This window comes from Stegostoma tigrinum, chromosome 38, assembly GCF_030684315.1.
Source record: "Stegostoma tigrinum isolate sSteTig4 chromosome 38, sSteTig4.hap1, whole genome shotgun sequence".
Lineage (NCBI taxonomy): Eukaryota > Metazoa > Chordata > Chondrichthyes > Orectolobiformes > Stegostomatidae > Stegostoma > Stegostoma tigrinum.
In genome coordinates, this window is record NC_081391.1 from 26619284 (window position 1) to 26637212 (window position 17929).

General features: G+C 44.3%; 1 long non-coding RNA gene across 2 annotated transcripts; it reads right to left on the reverse strand.

Annotated features, from left to right (window-relative positions):
• Positions 1-3502: 3502 nt before the first annotated feature.
• On the reverse strand, positions 3503-15816 carry LOC125446983 (uncharacterized). Of its 2 annotated transcripts, none has more exons than XR_007246503.2 (3): positions 15314-15816; positions 9127-9318; positions 3503-6015 (listed from the first exon to the last, which is right to left on the reverse strand). It is a non-coding gene; the product is annotated as an uncharacterized LOC125446983 (long non-coding RNA). The 2 variants fall into 2 exon arrangements; XR_007246502.2 differs by having other exon boundaries at positions 3503-6020.
• Between the last annotated feature and the right edge of the window lie 2113 nt (positions 15817-17929).

Below are 17929 nucleotides of genomic sequence, written 5' to 3' on the forward strand. Positions count from 1 at the left end.
GCCACAGCAGCAATTGGAGTAGTTTGTGCACGGGTTGTACAATTTGTGTGGTGTGGAGTCAAGGGGCCCAGCGTGAGAGGTAAGGTTTTCATCGAGGTGGTAATTATGACCAGTGTTAATATGTACTCACGTGGACGTAAAAGGAACGGAGTGCTGGAGACACTGGTCACTGCTGAAGCATTTTACAAATTCATTTTTCGTTTGTCTTGCATAACTAACTCCAATTGGCCGGTGACAACTGGGTTGGTCATTAGTTTAATTTACAAAATGTTGTTTGTCCCACCAATAGTGATAGGATTGGTGTTCGTAGCAGGGAAAACAAAGACTACCATCCAACCATACTCTATGCATGGACTATACTATACGAAAAGCAATGTGAAGCTCAACACATGATGTAGCACATTGAAAGTAACATTTGGAGATCAACTAATCATGCATTTGACACATATGGATGATTGGAGGGAACTCTTTGGAGAAACTAAGTTGTCCCTTAAGTTCCCAAATTTAAGTAGACTAGTGTAAGTTTTAAATTACCGGAAAATTGACTAGTGGTACTTAATAGTGATAAGATCTTGTTTGGTAATATGCATCATGAACTGGTACCCGTTGTCATAGACCTGTCTGACATAACCCTGTCTGAAAGATGGAACAAGGTTAGTGGTCTGAGGGAAAAAAAAGACCGAAACGTGACCTGATAAATGATACCACTATAATATTCAATATAGGAATCTCAATAGTTAATTCCATTGATTTAGCTATTGTGGAGCAAAAGGACCAAACTCTAACTTCACAAGGTAAGGAAATTTTACGAAAAAGGACAAGGGATTTACGGCACCAAATTAGGCACAAGTCAAGGGCTGACACAGATAGTCCGGAGCCTGATTATTGTACTGTAAAATGTATGGGCATTACCAACAAATTGATTGAAAAGGGCAGATGATACAACTAAGGATAATGTTTGCAGTAACTATGGGTCAAGGGTTCTCGAACAAAGACAGGAAAATTTGAGATAAATATTACCACACAGTAGCAGGAGCAATCAATTATGCCCCATTTACAACCACTCAGTGTGCTTCACCCACATAGCCAGCAAGGGTGGGAAAGGTAGAACTGGTTGAAATACATAAAAGGAAAGCATTTCAAGCTGTGGAAGGTATGAAAGTCAACCCCAAGCAATGCCTCATCCAGTTTGCCTATGTTATCCTGCATTTGATCAAATGCCTCACTTTGACCAGGAATGAAGCACAAAGAATGAAAAGACTTACTTTGTGGTCCAACAGCAGACTCAGGCCTAAGCTGGTGACAGTGAATGTGTATGGGTGACTGGAACTATGGAATTGAGGAATGATTATACAGATTCATCCATGGATTAGAATGATTTGCCATGCCTTGGTTGTCATCCAACTGTTCTTGAGTTTACATCTAACATGCCCAATTAATTGCATCAGGAGATCATGCAGAAGTTGACAGTGGGGATTCAGAAATTTAGGACAAGAGGGTGTTGATGGAAGATCTGAATGGTATAGATGCTTTAATCCATTGCCTTTACAAGCCTAAGCTGGATACCTGAGCAGAATCAATGGATGGCTGAGTACAAAGGTTAAGGATGATAGCACTGTATTGGCTACCTTGGGCTTGGGCCAAGGGGTCAAAAAGGGGGACTGTTAGGGGAAATTTAGATATTTAGACTCTAAAAGTTAAATGATACTTCCATACTAGAAGTAGGAGGCAATTCCAACTTTGCACGGAGTGACCTTATGCAGCTTCTAGAACAGTGTCAATATGATCCCTGTAAGCATCTGTGTACAAGGAGACAGTCTTAACAAAAACATTCTAAGTATGACTTAGGATGAGATAGTGAAGAGCACACACTGATAAAGAAAGAAACAGCAATGTCTAGGGTGAGAGTGATTGTTCACTCCAACTGGCTGAGGGAGATTTTAACACATTAACCTATGATACAGAAGCAGCACTTATTTTATTTGCTGTGTACGAAAGAAGATTGGAATAAAGATAAGAGGATGCTAATAGTATAAAGGTAATCAACTCCGCTGTATGCTTCAGAGTTTTACTAAATCTAATAACTGAGGGAGATCTGTTCTTGCAGTGTTCAAATAAAATAACCATAAAAACTTTTAGTCTCCAGCAGTTGATTATTTAAAAATCAATACAACAGTCTAAATCATTGATTACACCAGGAAAAGAAAGAACCCCACAGGAAACAAATTTACAGTCACAAAATATCTGTTCATTGCTTCAATCTGTTTCCTGCCACTGACCAATTTTTGAACTAACTGGATACTTTCTCTTTGATCCAGAGGCTCTTGCGGAAACTGGAGGAGCAGCACCTCACATTCCACCTTGGGACCTTACAACCCAATGGTCTCAATGTGGACTTCACTATCTTCAAAATCTCCCCACTCCCCCCCCCATCCCATGTCCAACCCTCCCTCTCATCCCCGCCTCCTCGACCTGCCTGTCTTCTCTCCCACCTATCTGTCCTTCCACCTCACTGAACAATCCCCACCACTGCCTACCTGCACTCACCTATCGCCATCCCACCTACTTTCCGCAGCCCCGCTTATCTGCGCTTCCTTGACCCGTCTGTCTTCTCTCCCACCTATCTGCCCTCCCACCTCACTGACCAATTCCCACTGCAACATACCTGCACTCACCATCCCACCTACCTTCCCCAGACTGACCCCACCCCCCTCTCTATTTATTTCAGAGCCCCCTTCCCCTCACCCAGGGTCCCAACCTGAAACATCAGCCTTCCTGCTCCTCTGATACTGCCTGGCCAGCTGTACTTCTCCAGCTCCACACTGTGTTATCCCAGACTCCAGCATTGGCAATTCTTACTATCTCTGCTTTTTTTAATTGTTTATGTTGGAGGTTGTTGAACATATTGCCAAAATTCTCCTGTAAGCTGTAGGCAAATATGCTACTCTGTCAATCTTGTCTGTTACAAAAACCCCAATAAAGTTAGTCAGATCCAGTCTTCCCCTGTTGATTACACTTGATTTAATCAGTTCCTTTCTAACTGATAAATAATACTGTTCCTCAGATTTTTTTTCTAAACTTACAGAAATGTGGTTGATATTTAACTGCCCTCTCAAATAATCTAACGCATCATTCAGTCGGACCAAACTAGAACAATGATGTTAAATAAGACTGAGTTATCCCCACAGTATCAACCTAGGCGTTAGAAATGGACAAAGACACATCATATGCAGGTTACTCTACACGGGCCTCTTCACTACTATATGGTGGATGTGTGTCAAAATTGGGACAGCTGTCCCACAACCAGTCAAACAACAGCATGACATAACCATGCCATCTGAATCATACCTTAATGCCAGTGTTTCAGATGCTTGTTCTTTGCCACTGCATTCCCAGCAGAGGTGGCAGCACAACAGTGTACAAATCAGGTGGGAGCAGTGTTGACATTGAGCCCCTGACATTGACTTCAAACCCAATGATGTCTTTTGATTTGATTTATTATTGTCACATGTACCAAAGCACAGTAGTTGTGCATGCAGTACACAGAACATAACAACATACAAAGACACAAAAATCATTGTGTGATTGAATAGAGTGAGAAATACAAAGGTACAGCTGCAAAAAGGTTGTACAAAATGCAAGATCAACATTGGATTTGAAATTTGAGAGATCCATTCTGAAGTCCAATGGCGGCAGCAAAGAAGCTGCTCTTGAACTTGTTGGTACATGTTTTTGTATCTTCTGCCTGACAGGAGAGGTTGGAAGAGATTATAACTGGGGTAGGAGGGGTCTTTGATGATGTTGGCTGCATTTCAGTAGCAACAAGAAGTGTTGATATAGTCAGTCGACGGAAGGTTGGCTTGTGTGATAGTCTGGGCGGTATTCACAACTTTCTGTAGTTTCTTATGGTCTTCAGCAGAGCAGTTGCCATAGCAAGCTGTGATGCATCCAGGTAGAATGTTTTCTATAGTGCATCTATAAAAGTTGGTGAGGGTCCTTATGAACATGCCAAATTTCGTTAGCCTCCAGAGGAAAAAGAGGCATTATTGTGCCTTCTTGACCGTTGCATCAACACACAGGTGGTCCAGGACAGATTGTTGGTGATCATCAAAATTGATGCTCTCAACCATCTCCACCTCAGTTGCATTGATATAGATAGGGGCATGTTCTCCTTCTTGCTTCTGAAGTCGACGATTGGTTCTTTGGTTGACAATGAGGGAGAGATTGTTACCTTTGCACCACTTTACCAAGTATTCTATCTATTTTCTGTAGTTTGTCTCATCATTGTTTGACAACTGGCCTACTACGATGGTGTCATCGGCAAACTTGTAGATGGAATTCGGATGAAATTTGGCCACACCGTCTTGAATGTACAGGAAGTACAGAAGGGGACTGAACATGCATCCTTGCCCTGTGTTGGTGTTGAGAATTGCCACAGAGGAGGTCATAAGGCCATAAGACATTGGAGTGGAAGTAAGGCCATTTGGCCCAAGTCCACTCCAACATTTAATCATGGCTGATGGGTGTTTCAACTCCACTTCCCTGCACTCGCCCCATAGCCCTTGATTCCTTGTGAGATCAAGAATTTATCAATCTCTGCCTTGAAGACATTTAACGTCCCAGCCTCCATGGCAATGAATTCCACAGGCCCACCATTCTCTGGCTGAAGAAATGTCTCCTCATTTCTGTTTTAAATTTACCCTCTCTAACTCTAAGACTGTGCCCCACAGGTCCTAGTCTCCCTGCCTAACGGAAACAACTTCCCAGCGACCATCCTTTCTAAGCCATATATTATCTTGTTTTTCTATTAGATCTCCCCCAAACCTTCTAAACTCTAATGAATACAATTCCAGGATCCTTAGCCGTTCATGGTACGTTAAACCTACCATTCCAGGGATCGTTCGTGTGAATCTCTGCTAGACATGCTTCAGCGCCAGTACGTCCTTCCTGAGGTGTGGTGCCCATAATTGGACACAGTATTCTAAATGGTGCCTAACTAGAGCTTTATAAAGTCTCAGAAACACATCACTGCTTTTATATTCCAACCCTCTTGAGATAAACGACAACATTACATTCGTTTTCTTAGTGATGTTGCATATATTCATGGATTGTGGTCTGTGGTTTAGGATTTCGAGGATCCAGTTGCAGAGGGTGGAGCAGAGACCTCAGTCTTAGAGGTTGGAGATTAGTTTGGTTGGGTTTAAAAACTGTTGAAGGTGGAGCCTTAGTCAATAAGTTGAAGTCTGATGTAGTTATCCTTATTATCCAGATGATCCAGGAATCATTGTAGGGCTAGGGAAATGGTGTCTGCTGTGGACCTGTTGCACTGGTAGGCAAATTTCAAGGGATTGAAGCAGGCTGAGAAATGACAGTCATATTGCATCAGGTCATGCATGGGCAATGAGACGCCTGCTGATTATCATGTATCAATAACCACCAGTAGCTTCATTCTGAAGTCCAATGACGGCAGGGAAGAAGCTGTTCTTGAATTTGTTGGTACATATTTTTGTATCTTCTGCTTGACAGAAGAGGTTGGAAGAGATTATAACTGGGTTGGGAGGGGTCTTTGATGATGTTGGCTGCATTTCAGTAGCAACAAGAAGTGTTGATGTAGTCAGTCGACAGAAGGTTGGCTTGTGTGATAGTCTGGGCGGTCTAGTCTGGCCCAAGCTAATAAATTAGTACTTCTCCATGTTTGTGATGTCACTGTGCCTTTAAGAGAGATTTGTCTATGTTGTTACTCTTGTAGAGAGGTGTTACCGTAATGGCACTGAAACAGCAGCTTCAGAAGCTGTGGGTAAACAGTTTTGAGCTCCCTGAGTGTTTTTTCTAAATTAGAAAAAGCATGAGAGGGTGGAGTCACGCTCACACAGACCAAGGGTTTCAATTTTACTTTCAGTTGAGGTTTGGAGCTGGCTGTTGAAGTTGGTAGATACAGCTCTTTCTCTCTGCTGCAGCAAAAAAGTTTACGTTCTCTCTCCACAACCAGATTGTTTCTTTCGAAGTTCCTTTCACCTGCACTAGAAAAGGAGATAATATGTGAGGATGTCCATTTCAAGCCCACCGACTCCCACAGCTACCTAGAATACACCTCCTCCCACCCACCCTCCTGCAAAAATTCCATCCCCTATTCCCAACTCCTCCGCCTCCACCCCCATGATGAGGCATTCCACTCCCGCACATCCCAGATGTCCAAGTTCTTCAAGGACCGCAACTTTCCCCCCGCAGTGGTCGAGAATGCCCTTGACCGCGTCTCCCGCATTTCCTGCAACACATCCCTCACACCCCGCCCCCGCCACAACCGCCCTAAGAGGATCCCCCTCGTTCTCACACACCACCCCACAAACCTCCGGATACAACGCATCATCCTCCAACACTTCTGCCATCTACAATCCGACCCCACCACCCAAGACATTTTTCCATCCCCACCCCTGTCTGCTTTCCGGAGAGACCACTCTCTCCGTGACTCCCTTGTTCGCTCCACACTGCCCTCCAACCCCACCACACCCGGCACCTTCCCCTGCAACCGCAGGAAATGCTACACTTGCCCCCACACCTCCTCGCTCACCACTATCCCAGGCCCCAAGATGACTTTCCATATTAAGCAGAGGTTCACCTGCACATCTGCCAATGTGGTATACTGCATCCACTGTACCCAGTGTGGCTTCCTCTACATTGGGGAAACCAAGTGGAGGCTTGGGGGCCGCTTTGCAGAACACCTCCGCTCGGTTCGCAATAAACAACTGCACCTCCCGGTCGCAAACCATTTCCACTCCCCCTCCCATTCTTTAGATGACATGTCCATCATGGGCCTCTTGCAGTGCCACAATGATGCCACCCGAAGGTTGCAGGAACAGCAACTCACATTCCGCTTGGGAACCCTGCAGCCCAATGGTATCAATGTGGACTTCACCAGCTTCAAAATCTCCCCTTCCCCCACAGCATCCCAAAGCCAGCCCAGTTCGTCCCCTCCCCCCACTGCACCACACAACCAGCCCAGCTCTTCCCCTCCACGCACTGCATCCCAAAACCAGTCCAACCTGTCTCTGCCTCCCTAACTTGTTCTTCCTCTCACCCATCCCTTCCTCCCACCCCAAGCCGCACCTCCATCTCCTACTTACTAACCTCATCCCACCTCCTTGACCTGTCCGTCTTCCCTGGACTGACCTATCCCTTCCCTAACTCCCCACCTATACTCTCCTCTCCACCTATCTTCTTTTCTCTCCATCTTTGGTCCGCCTCCCCCTCTCTCCCTATTTATTCCAGAACCCTCACCCCATTCCCCTCTCTGATGAAGGGTCTAGGCCTGAAACGTCTCTAAACTTTTGTGCTCCTGAGATGCTGCTGGGCCTGCTGTGTTCATCCAGCCTCACATTTTATTAATATATGAGGAAAATCTGTTTTCCTGAATTTGCCTTTTCCAAGAGTGTGTTTATGTGATGCTTCTAAATTAGAACAGTTGATAATTAGTAGTTAAATAATACATTATTTTATTAACTACTTCAATAGAGTTAATTATGCCAATTCTACTTTTTTGTTTGATTTTTAACTGTGTTGTAAGAATAAGGCACGGTTTGCTTAAAGCCTAGTAATGGATCAATTGGCACACAGCACCTTACACTTCCTTTCAAATAAAATTTAAAAAAAATTAAGATGCAGGCTATCTCCTCATTTATATTTTGAGGGGGTTTGGTCTGGTCCATAACAATGTTGAGTAACACTTGGAGGAAGCACTGAGCATAGCAAGAGCACGGAATGTAGTCTGGGAGAGAAACTTCATTGTCCATCACCAGAAGTGGGTGAATAGTATAGTTCATAACCAAGATGGCCAAATCCTGAAAAACTTGCCAAACTAGGGCTAAGGGAACCAACAAGGAGTAAAAACCTACTTCACTTCATCCTCACAAATATACCTGCTGCAATTACATCTGTCACTGACAGGAGTGACAGGAAACGACATTGTGCAGTCATTTTGGAGGTAAAGATCTTTCTTCAAAATAAAGACACTCTCTGTGTCTTTGTAACATAACACCAACATGCTAAACAAGTTAAATTCAGAATAAAGCTAGCAGAACTTGTACACCATAGATCATCATCATCATTAGTGGTCCCTCACATATGAGGATGAAAATCTCTTCCACTCTCAGGGTAAGTCTGTAGGTGACTGTACAGACCAATGCGGTTTCCACAGGCATTGTTACATTTGGAGCAGAAGTGGTTGTGGGAAGGGGTGGGTAGGGCTTGGTGTGGCAGTGTGCTCCTTACACTGTTGTCGCCTGGCCTTCTGCTTTTCCCAAATGGCAAGTCTCAAGGTGCTCAATATCTTTCCAGATGCTCCCTCTCCACTCTGGATGGACTTGGTGCTGCTCCAGCACCTTGAGATGTCTGCTGTAGACGGTCCATGTCTCAGAGCCATACAGGAGCATGGAAACCACCACAGTTCTACAAAACATGAGCTTGATGTTAGAACAAGTCCAACTATGGTAACTACAGGGGAATCTCCCTGTTGTCGACCATTGGAAAAGTCATGGACAAAGTCCTCCTCAACGGTCCCCTTCCTGCAGCTGAGGAACTCCTCCTGGAATCACAGTACAGCTTTTAGAGGGGCGCAATGGACGTGATTTTCACCACAGAGCAGCTGCAGGAGAAATGCAGAGAAAAGAACCTACCACTCCTTCAGTCTTACAAAGGCCTTTGACATCATCAATCTGAAAGCATTATGGAGTATTCTTCTCTGTTTTGGTTGACCATGAAGTTTGTCACCATCCTTTGCCTGCTCCATGACGACATGGAAGTTGTGGTAATGATAAATGGCTCCACCACCGACCCATTCCTGCTCGGACTGCTGTCAAGCAGGGCTGCATCATCGTCCCAATATTGTTCTCAATCTATCTTGCTGCAATGTTTCACCTCACCATCGACATGCTCCCTGCTGGAGAGGACCTAACTTACATAACCAGCAGGAAATTATTCAACCTCTGCAGCCTTCAAGCCAAAACCAAAGTCACCCCAACTACAACATCGAGCTGCAATATACACATGATGTTTGCTTATGAGAAGTCTCAGAGAATGTACTCCAGACCATTGTCAGCCCTTTATGGAGACATATGAGAAGATGGCTCTCACCCTGAACATCTGTAAGACAAAGGTCCTCCATCAACCTAGCATGATTACAGCAAACACCAGATCAAGGTCCACAGGGAAGCCTTAAAGAACACTGATCTCTTCCAATCCCTTCGGCGTGTTCTGAGACTCAAAGCAGCTATTGATGAAGAGATCCAACATCGCCTCCAGTGAGCCAGCACAGCCTTCGGTTGCCTGATGAAAACAAAAGCATCCATAGAAGCCATCAGCTGCAGAAGAATTGGATTCAACAACAATCCGTAACCTTATCAGTTAGCATATTCCCCTCACGATCAATATCATTAACTGAGCAGGTTCAATGAGGAGTATATGAGAAGGAGAATAAACCAAAAACATCAGTAAGCAAACTAACGATGGGATACTAACCCGATGAAGCTAAACCTCAGGTTGCAATGAGACTAAACAACGGAAGCAGCATTAAGTCATCGCATAAATGTCTGCAGAACTGCTTGGAATCGGTGGACTGGACCATATTCAAGTACTCAGCGGAAAACCTAGACAAGTATACCACCACCATCACAGGCCCCATGAGCAAATACGTGCAGGACTGTGTACCAAGTCAATCCAAGTGTTCCCCACCTGGAAACCTTGGATGAACCAGGAAATCCACTCCCTACTGAAGACCAGGTGTGCAGCATTCAAGTCTAATGATCTAGACCTATACGGAATATCCAGCTACCACCTCAGCATAGCCAGAGATGCCAAGAGGCAGTACCGGACTGAGTTAGAGGCCCAAGCCAACTGTACAGACTCCTGCCGCCTGTGGCAAGGCCTAAACAACATTACAAATACAAAATGAAGCAGAGAGCAAGATAGTGGTCAAAAACACATCACTTCCTGAAGCACTCCATGTTTTCTATACTCAGCTCAAGCCGAATGCCAGCAGCGTGGTGTCACCTGCCCCGACTACCCTGGACGTACCTGTGCCCACTGTGTCAGATTGCTCTTCCTGGGATTCAATCCAAGGAAAGCAACAGGCCCAGACAGATTCCCTGGCCAAGTACTTAGATCCTGTGTGAACCAACTCACAGAGGTATCCACCAACATGTTCAACCTGCCCCTTCTACAAGCCAAAGTCCTCGCCCGCTTCAAGAAGAGCACCATCATCCCACAACCTAAGAAAGCATGTGCAATGTGCTTTAATGACTACCGCCCAGTGACTCTGACCTCCATAATCATGAAGTGCTTCAAAAGGCTGGTTAGGACCCACAGCAAGTTTCCCAGCCTGCCTCAATTCTCTACAATTTGCCTACTGACATAAAAGATTCACAACGGATGTCATTTTCCTTGCCCTACATTCATTCCCGGAACATATGGACAACATGGACACCTATGTCAGACTCCTGCTCATTGACTACAGCTCCATCTTCAACACCATTATCCCCTCCAGACTGATCTCAAAACTCAGAGACCTAGGTCTTGATTCTGCCCTCTGCAACAGGATCCTCAGCTTTCTGACCTTCGGACCACAATCAGTGAAGATGGACAACTGCACCTCCTCCACGATAACTCTCAACATGGCCGCCCCACAAGGATGCGTTCTTAGCCCCTTCCTGTACCCCCTTTACTCCCATGACTGTTTTGCCAAATACTGAATGACCGCCATTTACAAAGTTTGCTGACAACACCTCCATGGTAGGATGGATATCAAACAATGACAATTCAGGACTCAGAAAGGAGATAGGGGGCTTGGTGACGTGTGGCAATGAGAACAACCCTTTCTCAACATCGGAAGAACTAAAGAACTGATCACTGACTTCAGAAAGAAGGGAGGATAACGTGCCTCCATCTATATCACAAAGCTGAAGTCGAGAGGGTGGACATTGTCAAATTCCTATCAGTGACGATAACCAATGACCTGTCCTGGACTTCCCACATAAATGTGATGGTCAAGAAGGCACAATAATGCCTCTTCTTCCTCGCGTGGCTCATGAAATTTGGCATGTCCACAAGATCCCTCACCGACCTTTACAGATGCACCATTGAAAGCATACCGTCCAGGTGCATAATAGTCTGGTATGGCAATAGCTCCGCCCAGGACAGTAAGAAACTACAGAAGGTTGTCAGCACAGCCAGACCATCATGGAAACCAACCTTCCATCCATGGACTCCATTTACATGACCTGTTGCCGTGGAAAGGCTGCCAACATCATCAAGACCCATTGAGCTCTGCCAGGCCTCTCCTACAACCTCTTCAGTCTGGCAGAAGATACAGAAGCTTGAACACACACATCAGCAAGTTCAAGAATGACTTCTTCCCTGCCGTTATTAGACTGATAAATGAACTCTGTAATTTCAAATGAGGCAGATCTTGATAATGTTGATCATGCCTGGTGCATGACCTGTGCAATGTAACTTGTATACCTCTAATTTTTTTTCACTGTATGATATGTGTGTCCTAGCTTACTGTGACCCGCCTGTACTGCTCTTAAACAAAGCTTTTCACTGTACCTAGGTACATGTGATGATAAATCAATCAAATCAAGTAACCAAAGGGGCAAAGAATGAGGATCTTAGTGATTCATATCAACAGATAAAAAATATTGGACGAACTAAAATAGACTAAAAACTGACAAGCTCTCAGGACCTGACCCTACACCCAGGGATTCTCGAAGGGTTTGTTGCAGAAATAATGGAGGCATTGGTTACGATTTTTCAAAATTCCCTGAATTCTAAAGTCCCATCAAATTGAAAGTTTGAAAATGTGACAACACTATTTAAGTAAGGGAGAGCAGAGAGAGAACACAATTAAACAACTGAAAACAAATTAGCCTCATGTCTGTCATTGGGACATGGCTGGGATCTATTATCAAGGAAGTCTTAACAATGCACTTAGAAAGTCACAATATCATCGTACAAAATTTACAAAGAATGAAAATCATATTCAACAAATCTGAGAGAGCATTTGAAGGACGTAACTAGTAGGGTGAATAAACGGGAGCTGGAGGATGTAGTATACTTGCATTTCCAATTTACTAATGTGCCATTGGGAAGACGCAAGATGAACATTGTACACAGGAGCAGAAGGAAGCTTTCGGCCCTTTGAGCCTGCTCCACCATTCTTCATCAACATTATCCAACTCAATAGCCTAATCCTGCTTTCTCCCCATAACCTTTGATCTCATTCGCCCCAAGTGCTCTATCTAGTTACCTGTTGATGAGGGATCATGGACTTGGGAATTACTATATTAGCATGCGCAGAGGATTGGTTAACAGAGAGGAAGCAGAAAACAGAGACAAATGAGGAATTTTAAGTTCGCTGGCTGTAATTAGTGGAGTACCACCATAATTTTTTGAAGAGGTAACAAGTAGGTAAGACCAGGGAAACCCAGTGGATGTTATCTATCTAGACTTTCAAAAGGCCTTTGATAAGGTGCCTCACGGGAGGCTGCTGAGTAAGGTGAGGGACCATGGTGTTCGAGGTGAGCTACTGGCTTGGATTGAGGATTGGCTGTCTGACAGAAGGCAGAGAGTTGGGATAAAAGGCTCTTTTTCGGAATGGCAACTGGTGACAAGGGGTGTCCTGCAGGGTTCAATGTTAGGGCCGCAGCTGTTCACTTTATATATTAATAATCTGGATGAAGGGACTGGGGGCATTCTGGTGAAGTTTGCTGATGATACAAAGATAGGTGGACAGGCAGGTAGTACTGAGGAGGTGGGGAGGCTGCAGAAAGATTTAGACAGTTTAGGAGAGTGGTCCAGGAAATGGCTGATGAAATTCAATGTGAACTAATGCGAGAAATTGCACTTTAGGAAAAGGAATACAGGCATGGGCTATTTTCTGAACAGTGAGAAAATTTGGAAAGCAGAAGTACGAAGGGATCTGGGAGCGTCAGTCCAGGATTTTCTAAAGGTTAACTTGCAGGTAGACTCCATGATTAAGAAAGCGAATGTAATGTTGTCTTTTATCTCAAGAGGGTTGGAATATAAAAGCAGCAATGTGCTTCTGAGACTTTATAAAGCTCTAGTTAGGCCCCATTTAGAATACTGTGTCCAATTTTGGGCCCCACGCTTCAGGAAGGACATACTGGCGCTGGAGCGTGTCCAGCGGAGATTCACGCAGATGATCCCTGGAATAGTAGGTTTAACGTACGATGAACGGCTAAGGATCCTGGGATTGTATTTATTAGAGTTTAGAAGGTTGAGGGGAGATTTAATAGAAACTTACAAGATAATGTATGGCTTAGAAAGGGTGGATGCTGGGAAGTTGTTTCCATTAGGCGGGGAGACTAGGACCCATGGGCACAGCCTTAGAACTAGAGGGGGTAAATTTAAAACAGAAATGAGGAGACATTTTTTCAGCCAGAGAGTGGTGGCCTGTGGAATTCATTGCCACGGAGCGCAGTGGAAGCCGGGACGTTAAATGTCATCAAGGCACAAGAGATTGATAAATTCTTGATCTCACAAGGAATCAAGGGCTACAGGGAGAGTGCAGGGAAGTGGAGTTGAAATGCCCATCAGCCATGACTACTTCCACTCCTATGTCTTATGGTCTTAATAAGTGCTGGAGCCTGAACTAGTCACAGTCTATAATAACAAATTAGATGAACAGGCCAAGCATAACGTATCCAAATGAGTGTGCCACAAGGTGTTAAGTGAAATATAATGCCAGGAAGTGTTGTTACTTGCTTTGGTTTCAAGAATTAAAAACACTTTTTGTTTTAAACGTAAAGAGACTTCTAAGCTTTGACATTTGATGTTTCAGATGGATGGATTGGACAGACGGATAATCTTGGAAATCCCTCCGAACTGCTCTGTCAGTCACCCTACACAACATCAACTCCAGCCACTATCTTCTCAAGGGCTTTAGGGATAACCAATAAATTCTGGTGTTGACAGTGACACACATTTATGAGTGAATCCTAGATAACAAAGTATGAAGCTGGATGAACACAGCAGGCCAAGCAGCATCCTTTTGTCCCTCCTCAAACAGGGCTTCTAGCAGAATGCTAATGGTAACGCCATAGCAACAGAAAGTCTGATGGACACTTCGGCCTTTAGACAGACTCAGAGCAGCTTGGTAGATTGATTGATTGTATCTTACGGATTTTAACATGAATATAAATGTTGGGTAATGCACAGAGGAGGTAGTCACAGCAAACATCAAGGAATAACACAACTGACTGAAATTTCCTATTGAGCCGTATCAAATAATTAATGGAAGAAACAAGTATTTAATTTCACACCAGCAGTGATGACTGAGTCACTGAGTCAGGAGGCATCACAAACTGATGCTCTGGGGTCACTTAAACATTCTGACGTGTAAGCAGCATCCTGTCAAACATGATGAGCTTCATAAAATTTGAACAGGCAGCAGACTTACCATTTGCTCAACCTATATAGCAGGTGTTAGCAAATATAAATATAATCCTTGCACACAATGACAGGAGATTTCTCAATAATTCTTGATTCCACTTTTCCCACCTTGCATCACAATGCTGGATTTGGCTGGTGGCTTTTACAACCAGATGCCCTTCTTCCTGCTAACCCTCCTCATATCCAGACTGGAGACCGGAATCAACACATGCAGGCCTGCCCACAACTGGGCAGTACTGTTTTATAACTTAAACGCAGGGCCGTGCAACTTCAGCTGTGCAGGAGATTTCTCAGTGTCCAAAACAGCAAATGCTGAACTCACTGTCATTCAGCTTCCGCGGATAAAATAGACAAATTTAACAATTTGAATTCTTACTTTTTCAGTTCTGCCAAAAAGTTAACGGTAAAAATGGGTAAGTCTCTCCCATCCTCAGGCCATTTCAGCGTTCCTGTTTTATGACATTGTATGTTGCAAGTAAAGGCATGTTTCCAAGATAAATTAGCTTTACTGACTAACATTACATCATTTTTCCTCAGCTATTAGCCCCATTAAATTTAACACAGATGACACTTTGTGATGTAACAGGAGAAAAAATTCTAAACAAATCTTTGGTTCCATATGTACCCACCCAACAGTTTAAAAGCTTAGGTCACAGAGCAAGGAGTACTTGTGAAATTCTAAGTAAGTTTACAACTTTCTCCCTTTTCATTTGTGAGGATTATATGATATTTTTGTAAAATAGAACTCGATTTAACCTTAATATTATGATATTTTTGTAAACCATTCATTCAAAGATCAGAAAGTAGAAAATCAAGTACTATAAAATACTTCTCCACAGTATCAGCTGCCCACCATATGCCAGTCTGATCATCCAGAAGGATGTTAACAATTCTCCATGGCAATAATCTGTAGCAGGAAGGAATTGAAGGCATCAAAGGGGACAAAGGTGCTTTTCTTGTTTTGGAGACCAGGTCAAGACACAATTTTTCCAAAAGTTGGCGGAGGACTTTGTAAAGCACATCATCCGGTTGCAGGAGACAGCTGCTTGATTTTAAATAGGTAAATGTGCCAACATGGAAGTAGGTTCACAAACTGGATCCCTGCGGCAAAAACTCAGAACAAATGAAAGTTAATCTCAAGGTCTTCGCTCAAGCACAGGGAGTTCACTGCTTTGAAGCTGGTGTAACAAAAATGCCTAGTTCCAGTGGATAAGAAGAAGCCTTTGTTGAGGGTGTATTTTAGAAAAATCCCTTCCTTGTCCAAATATTTCACCCGCGGCTACAGCCCGGCTTCTGCACCAAGCAGGAAAACAGGAACATTTCAAACTCCTAACGGTCACCGGAGACTTGGGGGCGGGGAACAGTTTCGAGGGTGGGGTTAGTTGTGGGCACGTGCGTCCTTTGAGGGGTGGAGCATGCAGTGAGAGGGCTGGACTTGCAATGCGGAGGCGGGTCTCCCAGGTCAGGGGCGGGACTCCTGGCGCGGGGGAGGGGCTGGGATCTGTTCAAACTCTAACGGTCCTGGGTCCTGGCGCGCGAGCGCCGCCCAAAGGTAAACGGTCAGCGGCACGTTGCAGCAATGACTCCCAGCAAAAGGTAAACGAGACTTTGCGATAGTCTACATATAATTGTTGGGTACTGTCTGGTTTTGGCACCACGGCTCTGGGTGAGTTCCAACCTCTGCAACTCACTTGAATTATGTTATCATTGAGCATGCGTTCAATACCTTTTGGAACCTGTGCCAACTTTTTTAAGGGTTATGTCTATAAGGATGTAGCTTAATTGGAACAGCATTTCTAATGTCTGCATCATGTGTAATTAGATTAGTACTATCCAGCTTATTCCTATATATCTCCCCATGTGATTGAAATAATGCCTTCAGGTTGTTTCAAGTTTCCTCTGGAAGGCAACCCAGTAATTTATCTCAATTTTCAGAACTTCCTCATTGTCCAATTTAGTTTGAGGAATATATCCAATTCAGAATCATCTGTGGTGTAGAGGTGCCGGTGTTGGACTGGGGCGGACAAGGTCAGAAATCACATGACATGAGGTTTAGTCCAACAGGTTTATTTGAAAACACAAACATTCAAAGCTTTGCTCCTTCTGCAGGTGTTAGTAGAGAGAGGTAGTATCAGACACAGAATTTGTAAGTAGAAAATAAAAGGGTTATACCACTAATCAGGATGTATTAAACAAACCTGAGATTCTGTTAAATCTTCAGTCAGCTAGAAGGTTTTAATTAATTAATATGTATAATATTAATATGCTTTCTTCAGCCAGAGAGTGGTGGCCTGTGGAATTTATTGCCACGGAGCGCAGTGAAGGCCGGGACGTTAAATGTCTTCAAGGCAGAGATTGATAAATTCTTGATCTCGCGGGGAGTTAAGGGCTACGGGGAGAGTGCGGGTAGGTGGAGTTGAAATGCCCATCAGCCATGAATAAATGGTGGAGTGGACTCGATGGGCCAAATGGCCTTACTTCCTCTGCAATGTCTTATGGTCTTACGGCCCATAAGTGCGTCCCCAAATTCCTTACAAGTCAATGTCCTGAGAAAACTAAAGGTTTTATCGATGTGACATTTTAGATCAGACAATGTATGTTGGGTGTTGAGGCCTTGTTTATAATCTGGTTGTTTTGGTTTGGAGTCGGACTGGTTTTATCACTAATGTAGGAATTTATAAAACACCACACTGATATCTATAAGTTGTATGCTTTTGAACAAAATAGAATGTATCTGCAAATACAAATTCACCCCATAGATTCACATGCACGTGTGTGTGAGAGACAGAAGGAAAGAGTAGGAGAGAGAGTGGGAGAAAGAGTGCATGCATGGGTGGGGGAGTCAGAGAAGGAATGTATGCATGGGTGGGGGAGACAGAGAAAGAGTACATGCGCGCGGGGGGAGAGAGAAAAAGAGATAAAAAGGGTGCGTGCGCGGGAGGAGAGAGAAAAGAGAGAGAAAAAGAGCGCGTGCGGCGGGGGAGAGAAGGAGAGAAAAAGAGTGCGCGCACGGGTGGGCGAGACAGAGAAAGAGTGCGAGCGTGGGGGGACAGAGAAAAAGAGAGAAAAAAGGGTGCACGCACGGGGGAGAGAGGAAAAGAGAGAGAAAAAGAGTGCGCGCGTGGGGAGAGAGAGGAAAAGGGAGAGAAAAAGAGTGCGTGCGTGGGGAGAGAGTGGAAAAGAGAGAGAAAGAGAGTGTGCGCTGAGAGAGAGAGGAAAAGAGAGAGAAACAGAGTGCGTGCGTGGGGGGAGAGGAAAAGAGAGAGAAAGAGAGTGCACACGTGGGGGGAGAGAGTAAAATAAGAGACAAAAAGTGCGCGCGTAGGGGGCTGAGAGAAAAAGAGTGCGCGCGTGCAGGGGAGAGAGGAAAAGAGAGAGAAAAAGAGTGTGTGCGTGGGGAGAGAGTGGAAAAGAGAGAGAAAAAGAGTGCGTGCGCCGGGGGATAGAGGAAAATAGAGAGAAACAGAGT